The sequence below is a fragment of the Chinchilla lanigera genome, unplaced genomic scaffold, assembly GCF_000276665.1.
Source record: "Chinchilla lanigera isolate Chin_1 unplaced genomic scaffold, ChiLan1.0 scaffold00073, whole genome shotgun sequence".
NCBI lineage: Eukaryota > Metazoa > Chordata > Mammalia > Rodentia > Chinchillidae > Chinchilla > Chinchilla lanigera.
The window spans coordinates 1,923,840-1,937,408 of record NW_004955474.1 but is presented as its reverse complement, the minus strand read 5'-3'; positions in this window follow the sequence as shown (position 1 = coordinate 1,937,408).

The following is a 13,569-nucleotide window of genomic DNA, read 5'->3' as shown; positions in this document are numbered from 1 at the left end:
AAAAAAAATTCTCATGCTCTCTGGATCAATTAAAGTCTAAGCAGGAAACTAGAAACTATTTCAAGTATATAGGACAGGAAGAATTTAACACAAGGCATTGATGCTGTGGACAAAGAAAGACTCGGAAGTCAAACAGGCTCAGTGGGGCCACAATTCCAGGGAGCCACTGCCACACCGCTCAGGGACAGCACTAGAGCTCAGCACCTGCAGGCCTCAAATGAAAGAGACATGGGTGTGGAAGAGATGCTGTAGATGCAGAGAGGAAAGAGAACACCCAGACTTCTCCCTTCTACCTGCGCACCTTACGCCTGCCGGTACCATTCAGTGACTGAAGCCAGCCAAAGGTAAAGTGACCGGAGCAAGTGAGGAGGACAGAAGGGAGGGCTGGATCTGCGCACAATCAGGCCCTGATCATTTGCATGCTCCCATGCTGTCTTCTGAGCCTGGTCACCATTTCCCCATTGCAGAGCTGTCACTCAACTGAAAACGTAGGAATTTTAGGCCTGCTGCAGTAGCTGGTAAGTCATTCAGTGATGGTATGTCGTGGGGGAGAGCTTCAAGAACAAACGTGTGCAAATGCAAAACAAAATCTATTAAAATAGTGTATGCTGGTGCTTGACTCAAATGCTTCCTGCTCTGAGATTCTTGTTGAAATTTAGTTATAGACTATTTATTTCCTTGTTTTGCCTTTCCACTTTCCTGGAATATAATCATAAAGCCAAATTTGGCAAATTTATACTGGTAAATCACATTCTATAAAATCACATTATCTCTTTAAATTCCACAAAGTTATTGCGAAGACTATTTCAGACTAACAGGAAAGATGATGGGGACTTTTAAAGCGATGCAATCTTCAAACTCTTAAGTGTTTTTTTAAATTCCTCAGTTTTAAAAAAAAATACTGTTAAGTGTTCATTATATCTTATTTTTTTAAAAAACCTGAAGATGTGTTAAAAACCACCTTTAATAAAGGCACAAAAGTTGAGGAGCTGGGGCTGGGGATTTAGCTCAGCGGCAAAAGCGCCTGCCTGGCAAGCGCAAGGTCATGAGTTCAGTTCCCGGTACCGGAGAAAAAAGTTGAGGAGCTAAGAGACATTTCCAACAATCTCTGCTTTTTATGAGACTTAGCTCTTTCTCACTTTTAGTCATCCCCTAAAACCTCCTATTACAAAACTGACCAAAAAATGTTGTGCTTCTTGAACACACGGCTAGAGCCTTGTTTGATTTTCTATCTCCACCTGGTCCTGTACCTCACACCAAACAGACATTCGTAAATATTTTTAATGGATTAATCCTTGGATTGGAAAGGGAAGAATGAGGATCTTGAACTATCACAGAAATTAATGAAGTAGGGACTGGTACTTTTTTAACTTTAATTTTATTATGTAATCCTCCTGTTCAAAGAGCCTGCCCTACTCTTATCATTGACCACAAAATAGGATTGCCAGTTAGAATCACACCTAGTTAAATACCGGTTTCAAACAAAGAACAATTATGTTATGTATATGTTCCAAATATTGTATGTACAAAATCATTTGTATACCTAGGACATATTTGTATTAAAACATTATTCATGATATGTCTGAAGTTCAACTTTAACTGGATGTCTTACATTTTATATGTTAAATCTGACAGCCTTGATGGTTTAACCCATTTGTGTAACTATAACAAAATACTGGAAACTGAGTATTTTATAAAGAACATAAATTTATTTTATTACAAATTCTGGAGACTGTGAAGTCCAAGATCAAGGCACCAGCAGGTTCAGTATCTGGGGACAGTTGTCCCCTACTTCCAGGGTGGCACCATGTAGCAGCATCCCCTCAAGGGAGGGTTGCTGTGTCCTTACTCGGAAGAAGGCAGAAGGGCAGAAAAGGGCAGAGTGCCTCTGTGAAGCCCTGGTTAGGATTCCTAATCCCATTCATGAGGGCAGAACCCACATAGCACATATTCCACTGAGGCCTGCATTTTCATTTAAAGATGTTGGATCTGTACTTGCTTTTATGCACTTAATTTCACTAAATACATGCTCTTTGTAGTGATGAACTCTAAAACAGTTCTCAATGGTCTGCCACTCCTGAGCTTGAGGCCCTTGTGAAGTTCCCTCCCCTTGAGTCTGGGATACCCACCTCCTTGTTCTAGGCGATAGCATATGGCACAGATGACAGAACGACTCTTCCATGATCAGGGTATCTAAAACCTGGCCTCGGTTCTACTGTCAGACTCTATTGCCTTCCTGGCTTGCGAGCTTTGATAAAGCCAGCTGTCCAGTGCCTACTCCAGCTCTGTAGGAACTGAAGCCATTAGATCAACAATCCTCAAGGGACCACATCCTGCAGACAACTCTACTCTGAGAAGCCACACTTCTGCAGCCAAGCCTTCGGATCCCAGTCCAGGCCCGGAGGACACCTCAACAGCAGCTTTGTGAGGGACTGGTACAGAGGACCCAGGTCTTTATCCTGACCCACAGACACTCAGGCAATATGTATATCACTTTAAGCTGCTAAGCTTGTGCTAATTTGCTACTCAATAATCGATAAACTGCACACACATGGTATAAATATGTGAAAGCTTTAAGTTATTTTTGTGGAATTTAGGTCTCTCTCCCATCCCTGTCCCTACCCAACCAGATCCAGTTCCCAGAAGCAAGCATTGTTACAAGCATTAATTCTCTCAGTCAGTCAGAAGGCACTATAAATTTTTAAAGAATATACATATAGGGTTTTGATGTTGTTATTGGTATCAATACCCTAGATTTACAATTGATATGGGGATATTTGAGTTAATGAAAGAGAAAAACAGGGACAACTACAGACTTATGAGGGACTGTAAGAAAAAAGCAACAAAAGTGGTGTATCAGATAAGTTACACGCCAGACTCAACTGGGGAGAAAGTTCAAGTACATTAGTAAGAGTTTATATAATGCGCTATTACTCATGACCAGGAAAGGGTCCAAGGGTTCTTAAATACCCAAGCTGTCTTTGACTTAGTGTCCTATGCAGACTGAAATGCAAAGCATCAGCAAATGAGTGAAAACCAAACAGAGAGTATCCTATTGCATGCTTGATGCCTCCAGAGGCATCAAGATCCAGATGTCAAGGAGAAACTTCCTAGTCCATAATGTCAACTCTAGTACATCTTTCTGAGTACATGAATTGATTGCCATTGAGGACATCCCTTTTTATTGAGCCAAAACTTCTGCTCTGATCTCCATCTTTTGAAACTTTCCACTCTTCTAAAACTTGAGTTCTTCTGAGTTAAAATGGAGCCACAAATCAAAAGCTATCTCTTCTTTTCCCACTGTTATTCCTGCCTTCCATCTCTCATCCAGTTGGGAGATTCTAGGAATGATAACACAAGGTTTGGGAGTGCCATTTTAAATGGAAGTCTCTTTTTTCAAGGATGCCTCTGGATTACAGGAAAAGATACATAAAATGCCTATTTTAAAATTATAACAACTTAGAACTGGTGTTTTAGCATTGGATACTAAATTATGCTGTTTCAAAGTGAATAAAATAAGTATTTATAACCCAACAGATAGGCCTAAATGCTTTATGCTTTTGTTCAATATCTACACAGGAATTGTATTGATTGTTTTACTTTTCCTTTCAAAGACTTTTTAAACTGCCTGCTATATACTTTTATGTCTCATAAATTTTTGTGGAAAGTACTCAAATCCTTTGAGTGAAAGATCTATAAACAAAATAGCCTTGTGTTCAATCGCTCCTGGAACAGTAGGACAAAAGTTTAACTGGTTGTTTCTTATTCTTGATCCTCCGGCTCACCAGGCTAACACTCAGGATGGAAGATATGACCACAAGCAAAGGGTCAGTAGCTCAATTGTACAAAAATGCTGTGAAAGTATGTTTTAGAAAAATGGATTTAATGTATGTAGGGTTTTTCTTTCTTGTTAAAAAAGGAAAATATTTTTCATTCATTTACATATCAAAGAATTAAATGAAAATTTGTTACTCTTTTCTTTCTCAATTCAGAATACCATCACCTCCAAGACATAAACTCTATTTTTAAGAGACCAAGCTTGATGAAACAAGATATATGTTTGAAATCTTAGAAGAGGTTAGGACACCACAACTTTACTGAGGTCTGAGCCAACTCCCCATAAACAAAAATAAAGCTAAAACCCCAATGTGAGATGCTCTGGAAATGTCTAAAAGCAAGACGAGGACACTCTGTGACCCCAGCCTCCACTTCCTCCTCAATCCAGACAAGTGGGTGTTCCAGCTCTGCTGACGAGCCACAGAGGACCTCTGTGCTGCCTCACAGGAACTTTGGCTAACCCCCTGGCCAAGCTGCGATCCACAGACCAAAAGTCCTCTGGAGTTAGGGAATACCAAGGAAGTATCAGGAAAGGGTCAAAACTCCAGCTTCCAACCATAAACTGTTTCCTTTAATTATGGTCATCTCCATAGTAGGAAAGTAGAATGTTGTAAAATTCTTCAAATTTCCTAGAATTTGTCACCCACACATTATTTGGCCCAGTGAAAAGCAACAAAGACTAAAATTAATTTGTAAGTACAACCCTACTAGCAATCAGAAGTCATCCCAAACCTGCAGAGAACATGACATTTAAGCTATCAAATATAGCTAGATGTGTTGATTTTAACTTCATCTCTCTCTTACCTGAATGCCTGGTGAGCAGGCCAAAAAATTAAAGTACCTTTCCAAAAGGAAGCCTGATTAAGAGATAAAAGCAAATGATACTGTGAATAATATATGAATGAACATGCTGCTAGTTCATATAATATACATATATTATATAATATACAATATCAGAGTTGTATATAATATACAATATCAGAGTTCTGATCAGCAGACAGCTCAAGCTGTTCTATTCCATTGATAACAGCTGGTCACATAGCCACATCTAAGGGCAAGGGTAGCTAAGAAATGGAGCCTCAGCTAGGCAGCTGCCTCCCAGAAACTAGTACTTTGAATAGGATGAATCTTTGGTGTATAGCCAGCAGTAACTGACACAATTATCATGGTAGATACTATATGGAATTCAAATTTAGTAAGACATAAGGCTATCAAATGTGCCTTTCTCTAGGTATATGGTGCCAGTTAAAATAGGATGAGCAATGTACTCAAAGTTTAGATATTCAGGATGATGCAAATGATATTCACCCATGGGTAGGTGTGTGTGTTTGAATTGGTGGTTCAGGGAAATTTGAGAAAACTTTTCAATTCGCAATAATCAGGCCTCAGAGAAACTGCATTGGCTATGATACTGCCACTGTGCAAAGTGCAGGGCAATTTGAGAAGAGCAAGAGATGTATTGACCTTCTACAGTGGAAGGCTCATGACCCTATCATGACATTAGCTGAGAGGGCAATGTGGGGGAAAAATAAAGCTTTAGGTTTTTATTAGATTTTTAACTTGTTAGAGGTAAGTTTTTTTTATTTTAAAGAGAAAAAAACTAACAAAATAACAACAATGAAGACAAAAACAAAAGGAGGGGAGAAGAAAAAGAAAGAAGAGAAAAAAATATATATGCACATAAAATATAGCTAGGATAACTGTACTGCTAATTTCTATTGGTTTATTGAAAGGAACAGTTAATGTGTAATTGTTTAATCAATCTTACATGCCTATATCTGGTTATCTGAGCAACCACTCTGAAGATAACATTATGTAATATAATAGCCATTGTTAATTTCCTATCACCTTGTTTTGAGACTATCTTATAATATAACTTGAAGCGAGAGCTTATGGTGCCTCCCCCTCTGTTTTTGTTGCCCAGGATTGTTTTTGCTATTCTAGGTCTCTTCTGATTCCACACAAATTTTAGGATTATTTTTTCTAGTTCTGTGAGGAATGCTATTTGTATTTTGATTGGGATTACATTAAGTCTAGATATCATTTTTAGTAGTATTGGCTGACAGTTTGACAATATTAGTTCTGCTTACCCGCGGAACAGGGTATACCTTTCTGTTTTCTGATGTCCCTTTCGATTTCCTTTTTTAACGTGCTGCAAATTTTGTTATGGAGGTTTTCCTCTTGGCTAGGAAGGCTAGGTTAACTCCTCAGTATTTAATTTTTCTTGAATCTATTGTGAGTAATATTGTTTTCCTAATCTCTTTCAGTGCATTCATTATTGGGGACATTGAGGCCATTTACATTGAGTTATTACTAAAACGTATTGACTTGTTCGTGTCCTTGCATTATATTTGTTGTTGATTTCTTTATTTTTGCCTTTTCTTTAACTGCTCACCTTGCTTTACATATTCATTCCATCAGACTTTTTGGCATTTTGGGCTCTATTACCTCTCTCTAGGGTACCCTTGAGAAGGTTTTGAAGTGTTGGCTTGATGGTTATGAGTTTGTTAATGTGTCCTTTGTCATGAGATGTCCGCATTTACCCATCAATTTTAAAAGATAGTTTTGCAGAATATATTAGTCTAAGCTGAATGTTATTTTCTTTTAGAGCTTGAAATACTTCACCCCTAGCCTTTAAAATTTGTGTTCAGACATCTACTATAATCCTAATGGATTTACCTTTATAGGTTAGTTTTGGTTTTCTTTGACAGCTTTTAGGATTCTGTCCTTATGCTGCACTATTGAGATTTTGACTGTGATGTGTCATATGGAGCTTCTGTCATTGTAATTATTTGGAGTTCTATATGCCTTGATTATCTGTATGTTGAAAAACACATAAGAGAATTATATCAAGTCAAGGTATACATTTAGATATATGGTCTATGCAGGACAATTGTTTCTATTTCTTTGGTAAATTTACCATTCATATTCTGATTATTTTGGGTTAGCTCTTCTATATTTTTATCTGACTGTTCTTTAAATCTATTGATCAGTTTGTTTATTAATTCCTCTATTTGTTTATATCATCTTTGAAATCAAGTTTCTTTGGTTCCTCTTTGATCATTTCGTATAACCAGCAATTTAGTGTGTGATGTCCTCTCCATTGATGCCCTTTGGATCTGCTGTGGGGGACTAGGGAGTTCTGGGAGGAATTTTGTTGCTTTTTTATGTTTCTCTCTCTCTCTCTCTGTATGTGTGTGCACTGAGGGTTGAGGTCAAATAGAGTAAAGAGTTTTCATTATTAGTATGTAAACGTCTTTGATCAGGTTCTGTTTTCCAGTAATGTGATCTTGGCTGTATCTGTCAAGAGTAATTGTCTACCACTTCAACCTGTTCAGTTTAACTGGGTTGGATCCAATCACTTTTCTTCTTTGAGCCCTTCTATCATTGAGTACCCCATCACCAAAGCATTTCCTCTTTGCAAAAGGTATATCAAGATCCAATTCATGGCTAAGGACCCAAGTTTATCTGTTTGGCAGCTGGTGTGGGCACTGAATAAATCCTCATGAGCTGTGGTACCTGGGCTCATGAACTTAATTCATTCCATGATTCTGGGGAAGATGGCCACCGCCATGTTTGTCACCCGATGCAAAGTTTGTAAAGCAAAATGGTACTGAATTGTTCATGAGCAGAAGCATTTGTGAATCAAGGTATTATTGCAAATGGACAAAAAGCCAATGCTTCACCCACAGCCTGCAGTTCCATTTATTGTTTTCTTTATTTGTTTGTTTCAACCAAAGGTGGTCAAAGTTCAATGCTTATAAATTTGATTCATAGCTTAAAAATTGTACCTTGGACAAACTTGGTTGATAATAGCAAAATAGTAATAAAATATTTTTATGAAACACTTGTACATGATTTTAAAACATATATCATGTCTAATATTCCTAACAGTTGTTTGAGTTCGGTATTCTGATCAGTCCTCAGCCAAATTGCCTCAGCATCCTCTTGGTCACTTTCCTGAACCTTGGTTGGTGAGCAGAACTAACCACTTCCTCCTCTAGGTCCCCACCAACCCTGTAAATATATACTTTGTTATTTTTCCAAGAAGTGAATAAAATCAAACAAATAGATGTAACCAGCAGAGGAAATGGCTTCTATCAGTATTAGCTGAAAAATTCAAATCATAATACCAAACATGCAGTTGTTAGAAATATTAGACATGAATTTTTAAACCATGTACATTATAAGTATCCAGTAAAACTATATACAGTTACCTTTATTGTTGTATTTATCATCACTTTGAATATCTTTCCATTTAATGGGCAAAATCAGGTGGATTGGATTTGTTGTGTCACCACAGATAAAGTAAGTGTTGAAGGTATAATAATTACAAGGAAATATTTCCTATGGTAAAAACAAGCAGCAGATACTGTGTGTGCAGTGAGTGAATAGTACAGAATTTGATCACAGACTTGGATTCTGAATAACTCTAGAATAATTTCATCAGACACAAACTGAAATTAGTAGGTTGTCTAGACCAGTGGTGCCAACGGTGCTTGGAAATGAAGAGGATGTGAATGTGGGAAAGAGAAAGCTAAAAACATCTCCAGATTATGGATGGGCCTGATACGCCTGCTCTACTTGGCAGTGGAACTGGCCCCTGAAACCACAAGAGGCATTTTCCAGGAAAGAAACCAGCCAAACGCTTGGGTTTCTCCTCAGTCTCCCCCTTTAGGCTAACACAGTCTGACCCCTATTGAGAAAGCACGTCTAGAAAACCTATATTGCAGGAAGTAAGGACAAAAATTCTCAGCACATCACAGGTTGACTTATTAAAGTCATTCTGAAGACTGATTGCCTTGCTTTTAAAAATGTATTTTTTACTAATATTATTACAACAATGCTCATTAACTTCTTACGTATGATTAAAATACAGCAAAACACACATGCAATTTTACTAAGAAATATCTTAACTGTTCAACTTTTACCTGTCTACTAGTCTATCAGAAGTTTGTTTGTGTTTGTCAAAATCTTCCCTTTCTGGTTAATTTGAACTTCTCATACTCTGGATGCCACCTCTATTTTGAACATTGGTTGCTTTTCCTGTTGTAATGTCAATATTTTATTCCTCATGAACTATAAAAAAAAAAGAACCAAAAAAAAAATTACATCACAGAATTTTACAGCTAAAACTGGCCTTAAAAATCATCCAAGTTTATTCTATCAAGGAAATTTAAACCCAGGCAAGTGAAAGAAATCACTGGAACCCCACAGAAAAGGGGAGAAAAAAAGAAAATCCAGACTCTTCAAATTCTGTAATGACATTTTAAAGTAATGTATGTATACATTGTTTCAAGAATCAAGAGTAGTTCCAGATCCTAGGAATTGATACTAAATACAAATTTACATCTAGATGTGATGGAGACCACTGCAAAGCAGCCCTGAGCAGAACTTAACCAATTCACTTTTTATGTTTACTTGTGAATCTGTCCAAAGTCTAGGCCACTTGTCTGGAAGTGGGTGACAGACTCATAGTAAGTGAACCTCTGTGAGTTACTAATCACTACTAAAACCTGTAATGGTGGATGAAGCTGGAAAGCCTCAAAGGAAAAGACAAGATCACAGCCAAGGGCACTTGGATCTGATCTCAACTAGATAAAGACTATAGCCTCAGGCATCTCACCCCTGGATGGATTAATTTAATACATTATTTGGAGAAATCCTTGAGTGGCTCTGCCCTTCTTGAATACTCCCCTCCTTCTTCTGATAACCAAATAAAATATGGGCCACCTACAGAAGGTCTTGGTCTTAACCCTGAGAGAATCTCAAATTCTGTGAGAGGGCTTTGATCCTCCTGGAGCCCTGAGATCATTCCAATTGCATTTTTTTTAGTAAGCCTTCACCGTACACTCATTCGGGATATTGCAGCACTGATCAGGCTGCAATAACTAAGGGATATTATTAACCCAAAATAGACATCATTGAACAGAGCATTATTAAAGTAGTGCTCCTTTCACTCACTTGTTCCCCTGAATATTTATTGAGTGCCTGCCAGGAAGCTGTGGATATAAACATGAATAAGCCCCATTCCCTGCCTGCAGGGTGTTTACTTTTTAGTACAAAGAGATCAACATTTAAGGCAACAGAAGTACTGCAGGTGCTATACTAGATCAAGTTCAGTGTACATGAAAGGCAAAAGATAGAAGTAATTACTTCTATTTATTTAAGTCAGAAAAGGCTGTAGAAGGGCTGGTTTGATGCTTGATGTGAACTCACTCTAGAGAGGTGTGTCAACATCTCAGAGGCAGTTGTGGAAGGGACCAGAGGGATAGTCTAGAAATGAGGACCACACAATACGACCCAAGGCATGGAGACTCGAACTGGGATGGTGACTCTGTATGCATGTTTTAGAGATTATAAAGCGAGCAACCAGTGAAAAACAAGGCTACAAACACAGAGGACACCAGCCCCCAGAAACCCTTCCACAGAATAAGAAACAGGCTTCACCCAGTCATCCCCCTTCTGGCCCAGGAAGCTGGCCTGAAGTTCTCAGGTGTGATCCATTCTGCCTGAATGCTATTTCTAATGGCATCTGGAGGAGATGTTCAATTTGGGTCATCATGAAAACAACAGAACACAATCAGGAATGACTCAGCTCACATAAGAATTATATACACCTCATGACAGGGTTTCTTCATCCACTGAATAAATATTTGTTGGCACATAAAGTGCCTTAGGATGAGCACATCACCGATCTCACATTCTACTGAGAAGTTCAAACACTAAAAAAGAATTTAACTGCAATTACAGATTATTTTAAATTATACATTTTTAAAACATGAATGTTATGCCATGGGATAAGGACATTAATGTAAATTATTCCTTACTAAGAATTGGCAAACACATAAATCACCTTAGCCAAGTATGGCTAGTAAAACGTTCAATTTGGCTGCCTTGTGTATTGCCTAGATTTTTTATTTTCTTTTCTGGTTGCACTGAAAGGGTCACCTTTTCTTGGTGGTATGGGCTCACCCATCTAGGAGAGGGTTCTACCACTGAGCTATATCCCAAGCTCAATAGTCCCTTTCTCATATCAACTTTATCATGGTTCCTCTAACAAAAACATCTTGAACATCAGATTTTCAATGACAAATCTTATGAATTGATTTCAAAGGATGCTTCTTTTCCCTCAATTCTGTTCTGCAGAATGCCTGTCATTGTAATTTATTTCCACAAAGTGTTTCTTCAGTAGAAACATGGCCCACAGATGCTATATTTTCTATTGTTATTTTTCTGCAGCTCTTACCTCCCTCTTTAGTGCCTCTTTGATTACAGGCCTTCGTATTATTCCCCAGGTGTTATAAGGGTAGAGTTCTATGCTGCTGTGATGGTTATAGCATGCAAGGGTGACTTCCTGTCTGAACCCAATCCCATAATGCTGTTCGGCTCCAGTGTAGACACAGGGTCTCTACCAAAAGTCATCTCTGTCCACACCATACAATTTCCTGCTTAGCCCGGAAACTCATTGGCTTGACCTCACTGACTATATAAGTTTTAAATTTCTTAATTCATTTTTATATGAACTCTTTGAGAATAAGAATGATGTCATTTTTAAAAGTTAACAATTTAAGCCCACTTAAAGAATTTATCATTTAAAGTGTATTGGAATGCCTTCAGAGATAGTGGCAATGCTTTAATTTTTTTAAAAAAATGCTAACAGCTGGATGAGTAGCTTGTGTATACATGAGACCCTAGGCTCAATCCCCAGCCAGGGAAGGAAGAAGGTAAGGCGGGGGGAAAAGAAAGAGAAAAAGAAAAAGGGAAGAATGGAATCTTGAGTACTGGCAAACATTAGATATCAGTACATAATCTATTATAATAGATTCAAGCATAGCATCTATACATTGTATTCATAAACAAAAATTATATGCACAGAAACTGTTATTACAGAGCTGAGTGGGTACCTAACAGTTTATTGAGTACAGCCATTCCTTGACTAACAACCTAGCTGTTTAACAACTGGACTTACAGCCCACCACTCGGACTTTCAACCTGTCATTCTTTTTTGAACAGTGTTCACCTTTTTTATAGAGCCTCAGTGTCTTTTTCTTGCGCAGAACACCTTGTTGATAGTGCTGTTATTCTGCAAAGTGTACCATGCAGTACAGTACTATAGTTTTATGTTCTGCTTTACCTCACAGTACTATATGTAAGAATTATGCAAATAAATGCAATGTCATGGAGTTGGAATTTCCTTTGTTCTGAATAGTGTAATGTACATATTATGGACAATTCCTCATTTATCAACCAATCCAGCTGACAACCTAGTTGTTACTTATTTACTCTGGTACAATTGTGGGGGTTGAAAGTGAATTTTGTTTTCATTTAAGTGGAAGCCAGTGTTTACCAACGATAAGATCACTTTCTCAGGAGGTGAATGTTGTTGTACAAATTGTTGAGCAATGGGGTAAAAGGTCCAATGATATTTCTTTTTCGAATTTCTGAAATGTTCTGATTTCACACCTGAACTTGATGTAGCTCCTTCTGACCTTGACCTGTGCTTCCTCCCTCGGACCAATAGCACCTTTCCCAAGGCTTCCTGGGACAAATACCACATGCAGCTTCTGATTAGCTTAAGCTGATTAGTGGTGCCATCAACATAATCAGAGACATGTCTGAGCCTTGAATCTGGGGGAAAATAATTTATGGAACTGAAAAAGTTGAAATAGTTATACCTTGCTAAGTAGAATATAATTTGAAATGTCCAAATAAACTTGAAGTCAGTATAATAGAGTTATCCAAAAACTTAAGTCACATTTGCACACTTAAATTTTGTTTTATGGAATTTTAAATATTATTTTTATGTTTCCATGTGTCTCTTTATGATGTCTGTGTTTTAAGATCACAAACCACTCCTCGCGTTCTGGTTTAACAAGGAAAGTATTTTCACATTCAAGATTTACAAGGCACTGGGGCATTTTGACTTTTTTATTCTAGCAACCAACCATGAGCCTGACCAAGAATGGGAACAGTGGAAATACTACAGCTCAAGAGAGTCTCTGGTTTAAATTATTTAACACATGGTTCTGACAATCAAAAAATCTGACTCAGAAAAGATGTCAGCAGCGTATTTGAGTACAGAAAGCAAGAAACACTCGCCTCCTCCGCGGTCAGAAGGACACACTGTCTTTTCCTTACAAATCACTTACCTTCTCAACTCTGAAGAGTCCCAGACACATTCTTTAACCACCGTGAATTGACGGGGCTTGAGTCTGCCTGAGACCTCAGTGTTCCTAACCTTTTGAGTGACTTCAGGAAACCCTGAAGCAGAAAATAGTGTCACCCTGGGATTGCTGCGGGGGTGGACAGAGGAGAACAAGAATGCTTTGGTTGCTTGGTCTCTGTCCCTGACTATATACCGGTCATTCTTAAGAAATACTTTCTCACTTGGAATTCCAAGAAATGCCTCCACAACCGTGCTAGAATTTTGTCCTTATATGCATGGATGTTCTAACCTACTGAAATCAGAAAATGTCTAGATGTAGCCTGAAATCCCTTTCAGAAATGCTGCCACCGTGTGGCACTTCGCAGCTATGACAGAAGAGCTCGGGGAGGGTCACGGTTCTCAAGACCAAGGCTCCAGTGAAGTCTATTGCCAAACTCAATCCACACTGAGTCATTCCCGTGGGCACAAGGCAAACGACAGCAAAGGCTCTGGAAACCTTGTTTTTAGACCTCGTGGGCTTCACTCTACTAAATTAAAAGCATGACGAGCTTATGTGGGTAATG